Below are 13,150 nucleotides of genomic sequence, written 5' to 3' on the forward strand. Positions count from 1 at the left end.
GTCGCTGTCATAAGAACGGGAGGTGCGCTCATGAACACGGCAGCAGAGCCTATTTGTGCACGGCTGCACGCGCACCTGCAGCCCATCAAGTATAATTTATGCTTCGTCCCGCGATGGTGTCGCGCAGCGCTCCCCAAAACAACAGGTTTGGAGATCTGTTGGGAATTGATTACATGAAACAGTCACCTGTGCGCCCAGTCCCAATGTTTGTAAACAAATAATTGGTCTATATGATCCACAGGACCAGCAAAGCTCTCATTTTACACATCTCATATCATATGTATCGACTTACATAAACACAAAAATGGACGAAAACTACAAAAAACATTAAGGCATACAGTGTTGTTTTTGGCAGCAAATTTTGATTTTAGTTTTAGTCATAGTCTCTTGAACAGTTTTAATTTAGTTTTAGTCACATTTCAGTCACCTGGAATGTCTTAGTGTTAGTCTAGTTTTAGTCGACTAAATGTCATAAGATTTTAGTCGACTAAATCTACAGTTGATTTAGTCGAACAAAATGTGTCTTGGCGGGCCTTGATGCCGTCGTAATGACTGATTTTACACTTGCTGAAAATAGCATGATCTACAAGCCCACACCGCGTCGCGCTGCGGGCTTGTAGATCTGCTATTTTCATTTTAATTTGTATCGTTTGACAGTCATTCACTCATATATGAATACAGTCTGTTTCTAGCGAAAATGTAACTAATTCAGTAGCAGTAACAACAGCGTTTTCTCTCAGTCAGTTGATTCTTCAGATATCCATATGAGTGAAACGGCCGGTATATTTTTCAAACAAATCCCCCTATGGGGATTACAATGCAAATAAAAAGTACATGAACCCGTGGATTTGCACCCCTCTACCGATATCGACGTCAGACTTCGGTGCTCTATTGGCGAGTAGCAACGCAGCACAGTATGGCCTACAGTCGTCGTCCCCACCTGGAAGCGCGCCAGCCTCGTAACGTGCTATCGAATTTAAAGTCTGTAACGCAGAGGAACCAGGGGTACCTATTTACACCGCTGCCACCAATGTAGCCACAGCCGGGAGGCCGGAACCCGGGACCCCTATTCCGCAGCAGGCACGTACGTTACCAGTCGACTAAAGAGCCATGGCTCAATGGGGCGAGTAGCAACGCAGCACCGTATACCCTCCAGTAGGAAAGGTGCACAGCAAAATGTATTGCCAGTCCATTAGCACAGGGGTTCTCAACCCGTGGGTCGCGACCCCTCGGGGGGTCGCCAAATTATTTTAGGGGGTCCCCAAATTATTTTTTTTAAAAAAAGATTTTTTTTTTATTTTATTTTCACGATTTTTCAAAAATAGCAGACCTACAAGCTTGTAGCGCGCCACTCGGTGGCGCGCTATGAGCTTGTAGATCTGCTATTCTTCAATAGCTAAATTATAACAATGCTTAAAACACCAAAAGGGGTTCCCGCCCAAAATGGTTTAAGGTTATTGTAGCAGTCAATTTATATTGGGGGTTGGGAGAGGGCGGGGCGGGGGTCCCGAGACATTGCCAAAGCATTTCCGGGGGTCCCCGGACAAAAACGTTGAGAACCCCTGCATTAGCAGGGTTCACAGCCCTACCATGAAACGAGAGGGCACGGAGAAATGTCAACAACAGATCCCGTTCCCGTTGAATGATACCGTAGATCGAAAAAGCGACAGCAGGATAGCGTCAGTGATACTTCAAGGGCTCCCGAGCTAGTTAATTACTTCCTCTCAAATGGATTGATCGATCGCTGGTCGATATGCTCCGAGGGTCGCCATTCATTCTCTCTTTCTCTCTCACTGTATGTGTCTCTCTCTCTCTCTCTCTCTCTCTCTCTCTCTCTCTCTCTCTCTCTCTCTCTCTCTCTCTCTCTCTCTCTCTCTCTCTCTCTCTCTCTCTAGCCTGTTTTCCCCATTGCATTTCTCAATGTAATGTTTCCCTTGAGCTAGCACGGTCGTAATATCCGTGGAGCAACTTTGAATGGAGCCGATGATGAATGTTCGCGCGGGCCTGCGTTGACTGGCAACAACAGCATGGTGTGACTGCAGTGAAAGCCTTTCAGAGCTGCTGTACGTGTACGTCCCCCCCACGTATAAAGGGTAAATGGTGCATTTATATAGCGCCTTTATCCAAGGCGCTTTACATAGATTGTGCATTACATTCACCCATTCACACACACATTCATACACCGATTACGGCGGAAGCCATGCAAGGTACCAACCAGCACATCGGGAGCAATTTGGGGTTCAGTGTCTTGCCCAAGGACACTTCGACATGTAGACAGGAGGAGCCGGGATTCGTATGGAATAAAAGACACAGTGTCTGCCTCCGCCGATAGAAAATCCATCCATAATGCTTCAATTATGTCACAGTCAGCATGTATTCTTAATTCTAATCACAATCAGATAGTCGACCGCGGAAAAAAAAGAAAGCACAGGCCCCAGTCTGCATTTATGTCCATTTATCATAATAAAGTTACCAAGACGGCTTTACAAGCCCAAAATTGGGACCAAACAAACTGCATATTGACTTTTGTACAGATATACAGTAAGTCTTTGTACAGTCGTGTTTGTACAATCTGTGCTTGGATAGAAAGCAGACATTGAACGCTGTTGTTGTCGAAGCTCTGCTGGAAATCAATTTGCGTGGGGAGTTGACCTCTCATTGTTCTGTTATTCCTCCGCTTGCCTCCCTGATAGATTTTTTACGCCCCGCAGGTCATAGCAGGAGAAAGGGCTCGAGGATGGAAGTGCTCATTGGTTTAAACCATTCTGACCTGAGATCAGATTCTAAAAATGTCTTCTACATCCTGACCGTTTTCTGAAAAAGCTATGTCGTTCTTTGATTTTTCAAAAATAGCAGACCTACAAGTTCATAGCGCGCCACCGAGTGGCGCGCTATGAGCTTGTAGATCTGCTATTTTTCAATAGCTAAAGCATAACATAATGCTAACACCAAAAGGGGATCCCGCCTAGAATGGGTTAACCATCCTGGTGACTGCTAACAGAAACTACGAACCGCTATGTGGAGGAGGCTGTAGCTATGTGGCAGTCCTGAAGTCAACATTATGCAGAAGCTGGAACATTATTAGCATTTTATAAAAAAAACAAAAAATGAATAAATTGTTTCACGAGCAGAGGTAGAGAGAGGTTTATGTTAATGCTGTAGTCCTTTTCCACGCAAGGGCAAGAAGGGTCGTCCGAAATTTAGCTTTAAGAATAAGCCTCACAAAAGAAATGCAGCATTACAGGAACAATGCAAAAAAACTGTATTTAACCCATTTAGGCCTGACCTCGAAATTAAAAAAGAATCTTCTAAATCCTAAATTATAAAGTTGAATTATAATGTTTAAAACACCAAAAGGGGTTCCCGCACAAAATGGGTTAATATTTAATATCATTTATGTATTTCCAACGTATTTCTAATCTCCACTCTGATATAACCAGTTCAAGTCATTTCTGTATTTCTGCGAGCGAAAATCTATGCTAAAAATCTCAGGGTATTTCAGTGTGAAACGCCAACTTCAGTAACTTGAAGATCATCCCAATAATAATATACGTTTTCTGTGCAGAGCTCACGGTCTTATAGTGCTGGAAAACCAGTGAATACGTAGGTTATCTATTAACAACACACCAGCCGCCAGGATTCATTCATAAATTCGCTATAATTCACACCAGGAGCCATTTAAAACCTGCAGCCGAATGTTACAAATGTTACTCCCACTGTGTGTGTTGTCGCATCCACTTCCGGTCTCGCAATCGGCGACGAGAAAGCCTGATCGCGACCATTCCAGCATCGGCCGTGGGCCGTGGAATAAACCTTATTTTTAGTATCTAATTGATCCTGGGCTCTACACACCCTCCGCCAACCTAGTCCCCATATATGGGGGACATGGGGAGAGCAACGGACTTGAACTCATGCTTCCTTCATGAATGAGTGTCCAAGTCGCTCCTTTACACCTGACAGGGGGGAGTTTCCCTGGTTGGACGTAGCGCGTGGAAGGAACACGTTATTCCAACCAGTTCCTTTCCCCGGCGCCCCCGGCTGGCCAGGGGGAGGCAGTTTAGAGACCAGGATTACTGCATGTTTTTTGTAAGGGGAACCTACCCTAGGGGAGAACATGCAAACTCCACACAGAAAGGCCCTTTCGCCAACCCCGCCTCGGGTATGGGCACTGATGACGCGGAGGAGGAAACACGGCGCCAGCACCCACCAACTGTGCCACCGTGACCCTTTGACCAGGAATTGGAGATAAATGGGTGCGGGTGTGTGCACACTTCAAGATCGCGCGCACCATTGCTACTGACATCAGCTATAGCAACCCAACGCTAATGTAAGTAGCATTATGACTTGATCGATAATAAGCACTATAAAAGACCAATTGTACCGTATATATCTACGGCAATGGCGCTAAGCGTGGTATTTATTTTAATGCCGTACATCTACGGCAACGGCGTTAAATGTGTCAAGCCTGCGTTTGATTCTACAAAATTCCTTCCAAATAAAAAAAAATCTAAAATAGCAGATGTACAATCTCACAGTGTGGCACGCAGTGACGCGATGTGAGCTTGTATATCTGCAATGTTTTTCATAGCCAACGGTAAAATCTGAAATGCCAAAGATATGCGTTCCCGGTTTTAGGCAAATCAACTGTAAAGGACACAGGAATATAAAATCACTCTCACAGATACTGTTCTCAAATATACATCTTTATATCAGTTAATATCCCAAACACACACACAAAAAAATGTTAAAATATATATATATATATATCTACAAATTACAGAAATCTGTATTTTTCTTTTCTTTCCTTCTTTTTTTTTAAGAAAGATCTAAATAAACATGACAGCATAATAATATTCAAGAATCCACTGATAGAAAGACTAGATTAGCAAAAAAAAAAGAAGATATTTAAAGCAATGTAATAAACATTAGAAAAAAAGACTAGATTGGCCGCAAAGAATGACACATTGATACAAAAGTACTGTACTTTAAATTTAAGTTGTTTCACAAAGAGCATCTGAATGCAAAGCTAATAATAATAATATTATATAAACCCAAACACAATTCTTTTGTCATTTTGTTTTACGCTAACATTTTTGGAGGCAGTGTGCTAGCAGTCAGAGAATGCTTTGACTTTCACCTTTTTTAATTGCAAACCACTGGATGTGTTGTGGAGTTGAATGATTTCATTATGAATGCTGTGCATGGTTGACAAGGATTTTGCCATCAAGGTTTTTGTTTTTCTTCCGAGTACCGTGCTCCGGATTCTGTCACTGTCATTTTCTTCCGAGTGCTCTGACACAAATTATAATAATTATTGTTATTATCACATAGCAGAGCATAAAGGTGGTGAATAATAACAACAATTTGGAGCTTGGAGGGGCCGCCACATTCACAACACTGCAAACACGTGTTGAGAATGCTGTCTATATTGCACCTTTAGCAGGCACAGTAAGGCCTCACTCACACCTTTCGATCTAGCATACAACATTGATGCATGCTTGTTGTATTTATGTTGTGAGTGTCATGGCCGCCCCAATGCATTTCCAATGGAAGTCACATGGTTTGTAGTCCACATTTTGGACTACAAAATGTTGTATGGCTTTTGGCTGTGTTTCGACTGCGCCCCTCCCCCTCATACAACACAAATGTTGTGTCAAACCATGTGACTCCCATTGGAAATGCATTGGGGCAAGCTGTGTCACACCCTTTGTATACAACAAGCATACAGCAGTCTGCTGCGAAGGTGTGAGTGAGGCCAAACGCACACCAAAGATTTTGGTGGTGAGGTGCTAGCTGACCTTCGAGAAGAAAAGTGTCATACACTCCCATATGCAGTGATTTATTTGATTAGCGTTTCGGTATGTTGGCCTTCCTTTGTTAATTCTGAGGGAGGAAGGAAGGAAATGTTAACGTTAATCAAATAAATTGCTGGAGCCAGAGTCTTCAACACACTTATTTCTTCTGTTTAACAGAAGTAAGACACGTTCATCAAATCTGCTCAGCACCTCAAAAAAGGTCACCGTATCGATGGATAACTATGTAGCAATATCTCATTGTGTTTACTTACCAAAACATACAGTAAGTCAATGTGCCAAATCATAATCCAATTTACTTCATCCCAGCTGGTGGAAATGCACTGAATTGTTGCAGGTTATTTTTGCCCGATATTTCAAAAGTCAGCTTAAAATGACTGAGTGTTTTTATTTTATTTTTTATGATCTGGTGACTGTAGAAGTATAGCCGCGAGCCTATATGCAGCATATTGATGGAGCAGACCTGCTTGGCACTGGAAACGCATACAACACATTTCAAAGCACACAGTAAAATCAGGAGTATATCAAAGGACAGGTCCATTTGTACACTTTCCTTAAGTTGAAATAACACTCTGGATTTTGCTGTGAATTTCCCCAGTGGAGAAAGAAAAAAAATAATAATCCAAGCACTGGCAAAATAAAATGTATTTACGTATTAAAATCCTATTGTAATTCAAAATATACTGTATATTCAAATATTTACAGTACATCATTAAACCTCTATTCAGTCCCCCGTCCCCCCCTCCCCCAATCCTATTCCATGTTGTGGTTTGATGTGAGCTCAACCACCTGACATGTATTAAATAAAGCATTCCTCTAGTAGACTTAATTATAAATTACATGTAATGTAGAAAAGTCCCAAACTATTCCTATCCAAAATTCAACATCCGACATTCTCTCAATGTATTCTGTTTATAGGTCGAATCTAGACCTGAATTCATGGCATTATGCAGATTTGCTGCTAATAAATCCAGACCTTTGAGCTTTATGTATGCATACTTGTATCTCACAGAAATTCAAGAAGTACTAGTATTGAGTACGGCATCTTGACTGGAACTTAAGTGTCTAGTAGACCTTTGAGCTCTATGTATGCATACTTGTATGATCTCACAGAAATTCAAGAAGTACTAGTATTGAGTACGGCATCTTGACTGGAACTTAAGTGTCTAGTACCGCAATTACACTTGAATTCAAGAGTTTCAGAGAGAGTTTCCCGCATATTGGCAGTGAAATGTCTAGTTCTGCCATGAATGCAGGGCATAGTATGTTATGTCCTTTTTAACTCATTTAGGCCTGACGTCGAAATAAAAAAAAAGTATTCTGAAAGATTTGTGCCGCATTTTCACGATTTTTCAAAAATAGCAGACCTACAAGCTCGTAGCGCGCCACTCGGTGGCGCGCTATGAGCTTGTAGATCTGCTATTTTTCAATAGCTAAAGTATAACATAATGCTTAGTTAAAACACCAAAAGGGGTTCCCGCCCCAAAATAGGTTGAGGGAATGCCCATGAGCTAGAGCACTCCCTAGTATTTGCACAATAAAAGGGATTTTAAATGTCCAAATCTTCCACCATTTAGTTACTGTACTGTATTTTTTTTACTGTAAAATGACCAGGAATGTAATTTGTTTTACCTCTGCCAACAAATGACTTACATTAGGGACATTTAACACAGAAGAAGGCTATAACTATGCGAGAAGAATTTGAAGAGTTAAAAAATAAACAAAACAATTAAAGAAAAAAAAAACTCCTCGATAAAGATTTGATATAAAGTTGTAAATAGAATCTGTACATTTTAATCAGTCTCTTTGAATGAACGAAGAACAAGAATAAATCTTTTTTTCCCCCACCGATGCTTATGCATATTCAGAGCAGTCTTTCTTTGTGCGAGTGTGGAGGGTTTACTCAGCACATAAATGGCAATGTAAACGTTTACATTAAGTATAGTAAGAAAACTAAATCATGGGTCGGAAATCATTCACTACTCCCTACAGTTCTATGAATGGAACATATCGTTTAAAAAAATAACCCGGACACAACACGGTTCACCATTAATTACTTAATTGCTGTCGCACAATTAACCACATGGACCCTAGAGACCCTATTATGGGGCAAACAATCTGCAAAGAGCAGAACTAGAAGCTCACAATGTGTCGTGACTCGCGATGCATTGTGAGCTTGGCTATATTCCGTAAAGAGATTTGGTGTCGATGGAAAAAAAAGGGGATTCTGCTAAGATCAGAATGAGAAGATCACCTGTGGAGAAGGAGAATCAGCCTCCAATCTTTACATCAACCATGATGGAAACAGCCACAAGGCTAAACTAGTAAAAACGTTGAAAAAGCCACCTTAGCCAGCAATGTCTTTGAGGTGGAGACTTCACATCGTCTCAAACTAGGGCAGGGCTACCTCTGGTCCATAGCTATAATGCCGTTGCATTTAGAGCTATGTTACCGATGACTTCCTGGGCCTCGCATAAATGCAGACCAGCCTCTCGTCTTTAGCGTAAATAAAAATAACGTTTTTGCTTCCCACTAATACAAAGGCGGGTTGTATCATTAGAAAGCCTACTTTCCTTAGTGGAAGAACTCTGAGCCCCCCACCACACGTATATAAGGTACCTTTTGCACCGAAAAAAAAATAATACTTTGTTACTCCACTGCGCCCTCTACCGATATTGCCAAGAGAAAACCCTCATACATATTTTTCCTCCGGTGAAAAGAAATCCCTTTCTGGCCAAAAAGTACCTTTTATACGTGTGGTGGGGGGCTCAGAGTGCTTCTTCCACTAAGAAAAGTAGGCTTTGTATTGGTGAGAAGCAAAAACGTTATTTTTATTTACGCTAAAGACGAGAGGCTGGTCTGCATTTATGAGAGCCCCGGAAGTCTCTAAATGGTCAACGGCTCTAAATGGCCAAAGGCATTGCAACGGCATTAGAGCTATGGACCAGAGCTAGGGCAGGGCAGTGATTCAATTACATGCTTTCAGCTCAATGCATGATAGTGACCTGTCGTACCCTACTTTTCATAATGTCTTGTGGGATAATACTGTGAGTACAGTATACACTATATCGGGTCACTCTACATTCGGACACCACTGCTAAAATGGCATAATCACTGTACTGTATATTGCACTATAGGGCGTGTTTTGGACACAGCCATGGGCTGTGGAAAATCCATTTAGGTTATTTTGCGGCTGCCATTTTGGATGCCTCTAAGTGAACATACACCTAAAATCGACCGGCTGAGATCAGCGACCTTGACTAATAACATCAAAGTATCAGTGCTCGTCGATATTTTTAAAATGTTAGGCTATATCATTATACATTCATTCGTGCACAACAAGTCCATATGGGCACAGAATACATCTTTATCAAACAGGGCTGGGATCGGTTTTACTGACAAGATCCAATAACCGTATTCATGATTCCCTCCATAACGGAAACTGTTCAGAATGCAGAGGTTTTCAGATGCAAAATTTAAAAAAAATATTCTGAAAGAATATATATTCAAAGATTTGTGCCCCATTTTTACGTTTTTTTCAAAAATAGCAGACCTACAAACTCGTAGCGCGCCACTCGGTGGCGCGCTACAAGCTTGTAGATCTGCTATTTTTCAATAGCAAAATTATAACTATGTTTAAAACACCAAAAGGGGTTCCCGCCTAAAATGGGTTAAAGAGTGAATACTTTAGAATACAGTCTATAAAATGATTTGATTTGTCGTATAGCGACTGATCCCTAGCCCTGAGTCACCAACCCCCGAAAACATTAAATTATACACAAATTGAAAAAAAAAAAACAACAACAAAAAAACCAGCAAACTTATCATAAATATTGTTCCTATAATAGATAATACGACATACGTCAATGTAACGACATACGTCAATGTAATCTGTACAGTGTGTAAGGGATACAGTGATACGCGTTGAGGTGAAATTACAAAGACCGATGCTGAAACTTGATATAGCATTTGTTGAAACGGATCTGGGATTCCAGTAAGGCAAGAGTCCCTAAATCTTCCATGCCAATAAGGACCCCCCGTGTAGCCATAGCCTCTGGATGCCATCCGCCCCCCCGCCCCCCCCCCCCCCCCCCCCATTTGCAAAAAAAATGCAACAAAACAAAAACATGCGTGTCTGTCGTGTGTGTGTGTGTGTGTGTGTGTGCGTGCGTGGCCGTGGAGGTCCTAGATCCACGTCCAGTTGACAGTCTACGCCTGCCTGCCTGTCAGTCAGCGTGCCCTCCTTTGGTTTCTTCCAAAACCCGATTATTTACCTCATTCTGAGCTGAGTCAAACTACGATGGCGTTTGCTTTATTGACAATCTGTTTTTGAAACTGCGTTAGGCGCGATTCATACTCCTATTTTAGAGCCGAATAAAAGTCGGTTCGGCTCTGTAGAGCCTACAATGTGACGTCATTTGAGGTTCGGGGGGGGGCGGGTACCGCCCTAAAGTCGGCTCTTCGGTGCTACTGAAAATTTCTGACTAGCCGAAATCATTTCGGCACTACAGCGGTAAAATAGGAGTATGAATCGGCCCTTAGATACAAAATGAAAAATACTGAATGGAATTTCTATCTGGCTTTCTGAGTTCTGCTTTTTTAGGTCCAAAAAATACAAATACCCTTTGAAAAATGGACCTGGACTCCATGAAGTATATATATGCAGAGCTGCAAGAGTCTTGCGAAAGAACTTGGGATCAAAGCCCAACATGAAGGCAGACACGCCTGTTCATGGCGATCACACAGCATTACCAACAACAACAGGAGGGAGTCCAGGGATAAAGAGAGTGATGTGGAGAGAGCTGTGGATATAAATGAAAGCCAAGTTCTTCTCCAAGAGGATAACACAGTTAACTAATGAGCACGTCTTCAACCCGATATCCTTTGTGATCAAATATGGAAATTTAAGAATGATGTTAATTTGTTTTCATAATGGTTTGTCCTTATTTCTTATATAGGTAGTTATGTTATGGTTTTACGGTATATTCTGTTCGATATACTGTCCCAAAACGAGTGCAACTACAGCAAAAGCACTGCTGATTGAAAGGGTACAAGGTCTGACATAATTAGATTATTATAATTATTTGAACATTACACAAACTCATAAAATCGTCTATTTTCAAAATAATTTAGATTCATTAATTTATTTTTTGTAATGGTTTGTACTTATTTCTTAGGTACTTTTTGTTGTATATTTTATTTTGTTAAATCAATGAACAATATTCAAATGAATGCAGCTTCTTAAAACATGTGTTTTGCATTCTCAATTAAATAGCTTTGGCTATGAGCTTGTAGATCTGCTATTTTTCAATAGCTAAATTATAACATAATGTATGTAACCACCAAAAGGGGTTCCCGCTCAAAATGGGTTAAACTGGCACAATAATCTTTTGAAGATTGCAATAGTTGTGTGTAAATGATGCCTCTTTTGGTTCCTATGCGATACTTAGTGATTTATGTTTTAGCTTGTAATAGATACATTTAGTTTGGTGTTTTTTACTGTTTTACCTCATGGTTGGTAGAATTTGAACACGCATGAATGTTTGTTTGCACTTTTTTCCTTTATCTGGACATAGAAGAAAATTGCCAACCATAATATGGTGGCCACTGGTTTTATTTTTTAATACCAATCTGCAAGTTTTGATTTGGTTATTTGAGATTCTTTGGTTCAGCTTATTACTGGGGTTGAGTACATTTAGGCCTCACTCAGACCTTTACTGCATTGCTGTATGCTTGTTGGATGAATGTTGTGTAGTGTCATGGCCGCCCCAATGCATTTCCAATGGGAGTCACATGGTTTGACATTTGTGTTGTATGAGGGGGAGGGGCGCAGTCGAAACACAGCCGAAAGCCATACAACAGCTTGTAGTCCAAAATGTGGACTACAAACCATGTGACTTCCATTGGAAATGCAATGGGGCGGCCATGACAGTACACAACATTCATCCAACAAGCATACAGCAATGCAGTAAAGGTCTGAGTGAGGCCTTAGCCCACGACAGCACTTCCAGGGGCCACCCAGGCTCTATGCACAACAGGCCTCCTCCTTACTCCCTTCACAGGTGTTACCAATAATACTAATGAAGGAAAAGGGAGTTCCACCGCGCCTCAAGCCTGAGGTATAGGCTATAGTCTGGTGCGTCTCAGAGGCAGGACTGACGAATAGGAAGGAAGACAGTGGAGCGTCACAGAGAGTTCGAGCCCTTTTTAATTCACAGGGTTCAGGTAAAAAAGAAAATACATTTCGATGTGTCGGTTACATCTTGACCTGACGAAGATGTTAACCGACACATCGAAATTAAAAAGGGCTCCAACCTTCTGTGATGCTCCCAGTGTCTTCCTTCCTGATACTAATGGAGGCTCTGTTCCATTCTGGTCAAACAGATTCAGGGTGACGATATACTGTGCATTATGTTTGCTCACTGGAAAGACTCCCGTTACTCCAGTGCGTCTCAAACTGGGGTCCACAGGGACCCTCATGGTTCCTTGAGGGGGTTACAAATATAGCCCCATATACAGTATGGGTGTATAACTCTGAGCAAGAGGAAGTAAGAGGCCCAATTTCTTTCCAAAATGGCTGCTGTGCATGAAGCCCGCTCTGAACTGACATCCAATAAAAATCAATTTAAACAGAAGGGAAATAATAATAATAATAATAATAACAGTAAATAAACAGTTCCAACATACTTGAAGTTCAATGTTCCTCAGCAGGAGGGCGCTTTCTTGGCAGTGCAGTGCAACTATTTCCCCCCCCCCACCCCCCAGTCTCCATCGCCTATGTGTCGCATTGACTGTCATAAATTGATTGAAATCTTTGGAATACTTTACGATATGAATTCTCTTTGACGAAGCAGGTCGCACAAAGACGCCCCCCCCCCCCCCCCCCCCCCCCCCCCCCCCCCCCCCCCCTCCTCTGCCTCCCCCGGGAGTCACATTCATCACGTCAACAACAGAGTCGATATCGGACTCGTTCCCGTCGCTTTGTTGCGCGTCTCGTCCACAAAGCACAACGATCCTCGTGTGTCGGAGAGCAATCCCAATTGAACGGATGGATGAACGGATAGATGGATGGATGGATGTGGCTGACATGATGAAGCTCAGCCATTGTCATCATCCGGACACATTCATCACTGTCATTGTTTTTGCTGTTGTCAGCACCGCAAGCATATCATCATCATCATCGAATGCATCATGCCGTCGCAACAAATTCCATTTGGCACAATGGACATTCCTGTCAGTGCTATTTTGTGCAGCAAAGCAGAGGGACCTTTAAAAATTCCACTGGGTCCCCTGTCCCAGATATTAAGGATTCTCATTTTATTTTATTTTTCATTTTA

The sequence above is a fragment of the Electrona antarctica genome, assembly GCF_951216825.1.
Source record: "Electrona antarctica genome assembly, chromosome: 24".
NCBI lineage: Eukaryota > Metazoa > Chordata > Actinopteri > Myctophiformes > Myctophidae > Electrona > Electrona antarctica.